The 8,483-nt window shown below is 39.5% G+C and overlaps 1 pseudogene; it reads left to right on the top strand.

Moving 5' to 3' along the window:
- The first annotated feature begins 3,923 nt into the window (after positions 1–3,923).
- Positions 3,924–8,477, top strand: LOC114636302 (annotated as a pseudogene).
- The last annotated feature ends 6 nt before the right edge of the window (positions 8,478–8,483 follow it).

Below are 8,483 nucleotides of genomic sequence, written 5' to 3'. Positions count from 1 at the left end.
CTTAGGCTAGAACAAAGGTACAATCTTATATCAGTCTTTCTTGTCCTCTGACTTTTCTAGTCTTTCTATCTACTCTTCAAAGATGTTCACTGAGCCTTAGGTTTAAGGGTTGTGTTGTTGCTGTGTCAATTGTGGTTTTGATGATGCTGATATCCATGTTTGCTGTTGTTTACCAGTAGCATGAACACTAATAGGTCATATCAGATTATATTGATTATATTTTAGTATTCCTGCCTTAGCTTGCTAGATGCTATAGATGGAGCTACTACACTCAGCCCATACATCTATTTTTACTTGATGTGTGTGGCCTAAGCTTTTGGTGTGATATCTAAAAACTTACTGATGTCCAATGCCCAGGAGCTTTCTCCTGATGTTCTTTTTTAAGGAGATTTTATGATGAGTATTTTTAGTTCTCAACTTGACTACATCTAGAGTTAACTAAAACCCAAGTGATTGAGTACACTTTTGAGGGATTTTTCTAAATTAAATCACCTGAAGTGGGAAGACTCACCTTTAATCCAGATCTTTTGAGGTCAGAAAATACATCTTTAAGCTGGGCCACACTGATAAGCCATTCCTTCAATCTCTGCTCCATTTTTTGTCCCTGCATTTCATTTAGACAGAAGCAATTTTGGATCAAAAGTTTTGTAAATAGGTTGATGTCCCCATCCCTCCAGTGGGTTTCATTAGACTAGTGTCTTTAACAAACTGAACTCAAAGTTTAAAAAAAAGTTAATCTCAAAGTCTGATAGGAAGGAATGGGAGCTTTGAGAGGATGGTAAGGGGAGGAGTTCAGGAGAGGAGTGTGTTCAAAATGCATTGTATGAAATTCTCAAAGAAATAATAAAAATATTTTAAAAGCCTTGAAATTATTATTTTAATGTGTTTTCATATGATTTTTGTTGTTTATTATAATTTGATGAATCATGTTATTGGTTTGCATATGTTAAAACAGCTTTGCACGCCAGGTATAATTCTCACATGGTCTTAATTATATAATCTTATTGAACTATAATAATATTTTACATGGGTGTTTTTCAGAGAAATTGCCACATAATTTTTGTTCTTTTAAAAATGTTTTAAAATTTATTCCTTGGAAGTTTTCGGCATGTATCTCACATAATGTATTTTGATCTAGTCACACCTTCATTACCCTCTCTTAACCCCCTCTTCCTCAGTACGGATTCCTTTCCAATACTTCACTTGCCTACTTTTGTGTCTTCTTTCCTCATGGACCACTAAGTGTAATTAGGATTGCTCGAGTGAGCATGACAGCACACAAGTGACTATAACACAGAAGGAAAATGATTGTTGTTCCTCCAGCAGCCATTACCACAATTGCTCCTCAGTTAGGAATGCTGTCTCATGACCCTCTCCCACGTCCATGGTAGAAGTTGAAATGCTTGCTTTTGTGTAGGTTTTGTCCAGAGAACCATAATTGTTATTAGTTCATGAGTATAATAGGCATGTCATGTCCAGAAGATAGCATTTCACAGCACTTTTTTCCATCCTTTTCCTATTATATTTTTTCTTCTCCCACTTTTGAAATGTTCCCTGAGCCATGTGATAGGATGGGATAGAGATATTTCATTTAGGGCTAAACACCAGCAGTCACTTATTCCTAGCAATTTGATCAGTTTTGAGCCTCCACATTAACCTGTACTCCATTGCAAACAGAAGTTTCTTTGACTAAAGGTTGAGTGAAGGACTAAGTTTTAGATTTAAACATACATTTTTAGAAATCATCGAGATAACATATTCATTTAGCAAAATAGAAATAAAAGGCTTCTTAGAGCCTTTGACTTCCTTAGCCATGAGCTTTTAACAAGATTTACAATACAAGGCCTGAATTCCTTCCGGTGGATAGGACCTCAAATTCAACCAGAATGCAGTTGGTCACCCACATAGCAGTAATGACACTATTGCAGCAAAAAGTACATATTGTTTGATTGGTGTATATTGTGGCATCAGAGCACACCACTGAAGCAATCTATTAATGGTCCCCACCTCTGTTGTGGTAATTATTTAAAATCAGCCACTTATTAATCCGACTGTCTAAACTACAGCAGCTCTGCCTAGCCCAGCCACCATGTTTCTCAGCCTGAGGCCACGTGCGCACTGCAGCTAGAACCAGCCTGCCAGAAACACCAGTCCTGCCACCCACAAGACGCCAACGTGAGAGATGGCACTGCCAATCTTCCACACTGTCTCCACAAGGCAGGGCATTGTCCAGACCATTCCGCCATCCATGCAGGCCCAGTAAGAGAATGAGAGTCTAGTTCTTATAGATTAATCAAAGGCTTTATACGTTTGATAATGATTAATAACAAGATGCTCATACAAAGAGAGTTGTATCCCAATTAGCTAACCTAATTGTAAGTTTCTAAGTTGTTTCCCACGAGTGCTCTCCATACCTGTGTGGTTCTCCATCCTCCTACATCTCTGCCCTCTCTAGCTCCTCCTCTTCCTTTTTTCTCTTCCTTTCCCAACTCCTCCTCTTTCTCTCCTTACTCCTCCCACCTCAGCTCCTCCTACACACCTCCACCTCTGGCAGTTGGCAAAATACCTTGTGATACTATGAAAGCTAGTTAGCAGAGAACCACCACTGAACCACTTCAGTATCATCTTGATTTCTCTAAGCCGTGAAATCAAAGTATATGGTATGATCTAGCAACAATGGGTTTCTGAGAGTGGAGACAATAGCTTGGATTTCTTTCGGGGGTCTCTCATACTTTCATGACTAACAAATTAAAGGGGGTATCCCATGCCTAGAACTAGGATTTTTATTTAGTATCCCACAGGTCACTAGAGCAGCATTATCCACATACACACACACAAGCTACCTCCACTCAAACTTATTTTTTTTTCATTTTTAAATTGTGCATATACAATTGATCTATTCAAGCTTTCTGTTTCTTCCTAAATTTTAGTGACTATATTTTCTTTTGTTAACCTTTGGAAATGTATGTGTTTTTATAATGTTCTATGATGATGATTTTGTTCCTAGTTTACATTAATTTTACTAATTTTTGGAGAACAACATACTTACATTGACATCATTTTTATCCTACACTCTTCTCCCTCTAGCTTATCACACCTGTCACACCTTATGGATTTTATGATATCTTCTTTTCAAAGTATTTTATACACACACACACACACACATACACATACACACACACACACACACAAACAACTACCAGTCTCCATTCCTGAACTTGATGATTTTGATGTAAGTATTAGAATTGAATATTATATGTAATAAATATTTCTTGTTTATCTTTCAATGATAAGAACTGTTTTAATATATTAAGGTACGAATATCACACCAAAAAATTAGTAGCCTCTTGTAGTCACCAAATGACCACTGTCAAACTCAAAGACTTATGATAGTTTTAATATTTGTACATATAATTTGGCATGTAAATAAAATCCATATATTGGCATTTGTTAAATATCTCTCCTCCTTTAATCGGTTGATTTCTGGTCCATTCTCCTTTTTCATATTTTATTTTATAGTATACTTATTGAAGATTCAAGTCGATAGAAGAATTTCAACGAATCACTGAAGGAGAAGCACATGCTTGATATTAGCTATTTATCACTTCATAACCAAACTGAGAGACTGAACACGTAGAGAGGATCGGCAACAAGGATCAATTTGGATTAGGCAGTAGTGCGGACAGCCTTTTCCTTTCTCCCTTTCCTCCGCCCTGCCCCCTAGCCGCCCAGCCGCGTTGGTTTGAGGTGTTCATAAAAGTTGTACAAATCATCAGGAAAGTCATTTTGGAGCTGTGGTGAAATTTATGAAAAATTTGAATAAGACTCATGCATATATATATAAGGACCCTGTAAAAGAATAAACTCAGAAACCAGAAGATATCTCTGTGCTGTTCTACCTTTAGAACATTTTGAGTTCAAAATACAGACTTGAAGAAAGATTGTCCTGGGTCATATAATGCCAGCTGAGCGTAAGAAGTCAACAAGTATGGAAGAAAAAGAATCTTTACTGAACAACAAGGAACAAGACTGCAGTGAGAGGCGTCCAGTGAGCAGCAAGGAGAAACCAAGGGACGATCTCAAGATCACTGCCAAGAAGCAGGTCAGTAAGGTCCCAGAAGACAAAAAGGAACTGGAAGAAGATACGAGAAAAAAGGAAGACAAGGAATGCAAGAAAAAAGAGGAAGAGAACATGAAGGCAGAGGAAGAGTTAAAGAAGGAAGAGGAAGAAAAGAAGAAACAAGAGGAAGAGAGGATAAAGCAGCAGCAGGAAGAAGCAGCTGCTCAGCTGAAAGAGAAAGAAGAATCTCTTCAGCTTCATCAGGAGGCTTGGGAACGCCATCAATTACGAAAGGAACTCCGTAGCAAAAATCAAAATGCTCCAGCCAACCGACCAGAGGAAAATTTCTTTAGCCGCCTAGATTCCAGCTTAAAGAAAAATACTGCTTTTGTCAAGAAACTAAAAACAATTACAGAACAACAGAGAGATTCCTTGTCTCATGGTTTTAATGGCCTGAATTTAAGCAGATATATTGCAGAAGCTGTAGCTTCCATTGTGGAAGCAAAATTAAAAATCTCTGATGTGAACTGTGCCGTGCACCTCTGCTCTCTCTTTCACCAGCGGTATGCTGACTTTGCACCCTCTCTTCTTCAGATGTGGAAAAAACATTTTGAAGCAAGGAAAAAGGAAAAAACGCCTAACATTACCAAGCTAAGAACTGACTTGCGCTTCGTTGCAGAATTGACAATAGTGGGAATTTTCACTGATAAGGAAGGTCTTTCCTTAATCTATGAACAGCTAAAAAGTATTATTAATGCTGATCGAGAATCCCACACGCATGTTTCTGTGGTGGTTCGTTTCTGTCGCCATTGTGGAGATGATATTGCTGGACTAGTACCGAGGAAAGTAAAAAGTGCTGCAGAGAAGTTTAATTTGAACTTTCCTCCTAGTGAGATAATTAGTCCAGAGAAGCAGCAGCCTTTCCAGAATCTTTTAAAAGAGTACTTTATGTCTTTGAGCAAACACCTGAAAAGGGACCACAGGGAGCTTCAGAATACTGAGAGGCAGAACAGGCGTATTCTGCATTCTAAAGGCGAGCTAAGTGAGGACAGGCACAAGCAGTACGAGGAGTTTGCAATGTCTTACCAGAAGCTGCTGGCAAACTCTCAGTCCTTAGCGGACCTTTTGGATGAAAATATGCCAGATCTTCCTCAGGACAAACCAACCCCAGAAGAGCATGGACCTGGAATTAACATATTTACACCTGGCAGGCCCGGAGAATATGACTTAAAAGGTAGCATTTGGGAAGATGAAGATGCTCAGAATTTTTATGGAAACCTCATCGATTTGAAAGCATTTGTTCCAGCCATCTTGTTTAAAGACAATGAAAAAAGTCAGAACCAAGTTTCTAACAAAGATGATTCCAAAGAGGCAAAAAAACCAAAGGATAATAAGGAGGCATCAAGTCCTCATGATTTGGAACTAGAGTTGGAGAATTTAGAGATTAATGATGATCCATTGGAGTTAGAAGGTGGAAATGAAGCTGAAAATCTAACAAAGAAGCTCCTTGATGAACAAGAACAAGATGAAGAAACCAGCACTGGATCTCATCTCAAACTCATAGTAAACGCTTTCTTCAAGCAGCTGCCCAATTGTGTCAACCGAGACCTAATCGACAAGGCAGCTGTGGATTTTTGCATGAACATGAACACAAGGGCAAACAGGAAGAAGTTGGTTTGGACACTCTTCATAGTTCCTAGGCAAAGGTTGGATTTGCTACCACTTTATGCAAGATTGGTTGCTACATTGCATCCCTGCATGTCTGATGTAGCAGAGGATCTTTGTTCTATGCTGAGAGGGGATTTCAGATTTCATGTTCGAAAAAAGGACCAGATCAAGATTGAGACAAAGAATAAAATTGTTCGTTTCATTGGAGAACTAACCAAGTTTAAGATGTTCAACAAAAATGATACACTGCATTGCTTAAAGATGCTTCTGTCAGACTTTTCTCATCATCATATTGAAATGGCATGTACTCTACTGGAGACCTGTGGACGATTTCTTTTCAGATCTCCAGAGTCACACATGACGACCAGTGTGCTTTTGGAGCAAATGATGAGAAAGAAACAAGCAATGTATCTTGATACACGATATGTTACAATGGTAGAGAATGCATATTATTACTGCAACCCACCACCAGCTGAAAAGACAGTGAGAAAGAAACGTCCTCCTCTTCAGGAGTATGTCCGCAAACTTTTGTACAAGGATCTCTCTAAGGTCACCACCGAGAAGGTTTTGAGACAGATTCGAAAGTTGCCCTGGCAGGACCAAGAAGTGAAAGACTATGTTATTTGTTGTATGATAAACATCTGGAATGTGAAATACAATAGTATTCACTGTGTGGCCAACCTCCTAGCAGGGCTAATGCTCTACCAGGAGGATGTTGGGATCCACGTTGTGGATGGAGTACTCGAAGATATTCGATTGGGAATGGAGGTTAATCAACCTAAATTTAACCAGAGACGTATCAGTAGTGCCAAGTTCTTAGGAGAACTTTATAATTACAGAATGGTCGAATTGTCTGCTATTTTCAGAACTCTCTATTCTTTTACTTCATTTGGTGTCAACCCTGATGGGTCTCCAAGTTCCCTGGACCCTCCTGAGCATCTATTTAGAATTAGACTAGTATGCACTATTTTGGATACCTGTGGCCAATACTTTGGCAGGGGTTCCAGTAAGAGAAAACTTGACTGCTTCCTTGTATATTTCCAGCGTTATGTTTGGTGGAAGAAAAGTTTGGAGATTTGGACAAAAGACCATCCATTTCCTATTGATATAGATTACATGATCAGTGATACACTAGAACTGCTAAGACCAAAGATCAAACTCTGTAATTCTCTGGAAGAATCCATCAGGCAGGTACAAGACTTGGAACAAGAATTCTTAATAAAACTAGGCCTAGTAAATGATCAAGAGTCCAAAGATTCTATGACAGAAGGGGAAAATCTTGAAGAGGATGAAGAAGAAGGAGGAGCTGAAAGAGAGGAACAGTCTGGAAATGAAAGTGAAGTGAATGAGCCAGAAGAAGAAGAGGGTTTTGAGGAGGAGGAGGAGGAAGGAGAGGAGGAAGAAGAGGAGGATACAGATTACCTCACAGGTTCCAACAAGGAGAAGGAGACTGATGAAGAAAATGCTGAGGTGATGATTAAGGGAGGCGGACTGAAACATGTTCCTTGTGTAGAAGATGAGGACTTCATTCAAGCTCTGGACAAAATGATGCTAGAAAACCTTCAGCAGCGAAGTGGTGAATCTGTTAAAGTGCACCAACTTGATGTTGCTATTCCTTTGTATCTCAAAAGCCAGCTGAGGAAAGGGCCCCCTCTTGGTGGTGGGGAAGGAGAGACAGAGTCTGCAGACAAGATGTCATTTGTCATGTTAACAAGAAAAGGCAATAAACAGCAGTTTAATATTCTCAATGTGCCCATGTCATCCCAACTTGCTGCAAATCATTGGAACCAGCAACAAGCAGAACAAGAGGAGAGGATGAGAATGAAAAAGCTCACCTTAGACATCAATGAACGACAAGAACAAGAAGATTATCAAGAAATGTTGCAGTCTCTTGCACAGCGCCCAGCTCCAACAAACACTAATCGTGAGCGGCGGTCTCGTTACCAACATCCAAAGGGAGCACCTAACGTAGATCTAACCTTTAAGACTAGTGGGAGGAGACGTTGATCCAGCAGCACGTGTCATTTCATTAGGTCCTGTAGCTGATGTTGTGGATAGTGGAGTCCTCCAGCAATTGAATGAGAGCAGCGGACAAATCTCAGCATGTTGGTCTAGAGAGCTGTGAATCTAAACCGGGGACAGGCAGGGGCCATGAGGCAGAAACACCAGCCTCTGAACACCTGAACACACTGACGCTTCCAGACAAGGCAGAAATGCCTTTTGTAATGGAAATCACATGAAGGTTAATCTTCTCTTGAGAATGGCAGTCAAGAAATGAGAAGGTTCACTTGACTACTGAGCAGTTATACCAAGAAGAGCGTCTATGAGGTGACTGAGCCGGTAAAGAAACAGTTGAGATGGGAATGGTATGGGGGAAATGAACTTGAGTTTTAAACTTGATTTAAGTTACAGTGTCTCTGAATTGAACATCCCATGTTGGAAGAAGATACATTTGGGGGCTCCAGGACTACAGTAGAAAAGTATAGAGCAAGCAGTAAAATCTTCTAGTAAAAACTTACATGCAGGACAACAAAATGATGAAAGATATCCAAATGCCAGATAAGCCACCAGGAAAGATTTTTTTTTTTTTTTGTTAAGGAGTTTGTTTCAAGAGGAGCAAGGGATGAGGGAGAAAAACCTGTCTTAACCATCAGAGTCAGTGATGTAAAATTGCCTATTAGAGTGAAAGAAACTGTGAAGACTGTTAATATGCATAGCATTAATGCAGATGGTTTAGGAGGTCTGATACCAGCCT

This window comes from Grammomys surdaster, unplaced genomic scaffold (assembly GCF_004785775.1).
Source record: "Grammomys surdaster isolate TR1022 unplaced genomic scaffold, NIH_TR_1.0 61, whole genome shotgun sequence".
NCBI classification, from domain to species: Eukaryota; Metazoa; Chordata; class Mammalia; order Rodentia; family Muridae; genus Grammomys; species Grammomys surdaster.
This window is presented reverse-complemented; position numbering and strand designations above follow the sequence as displayed.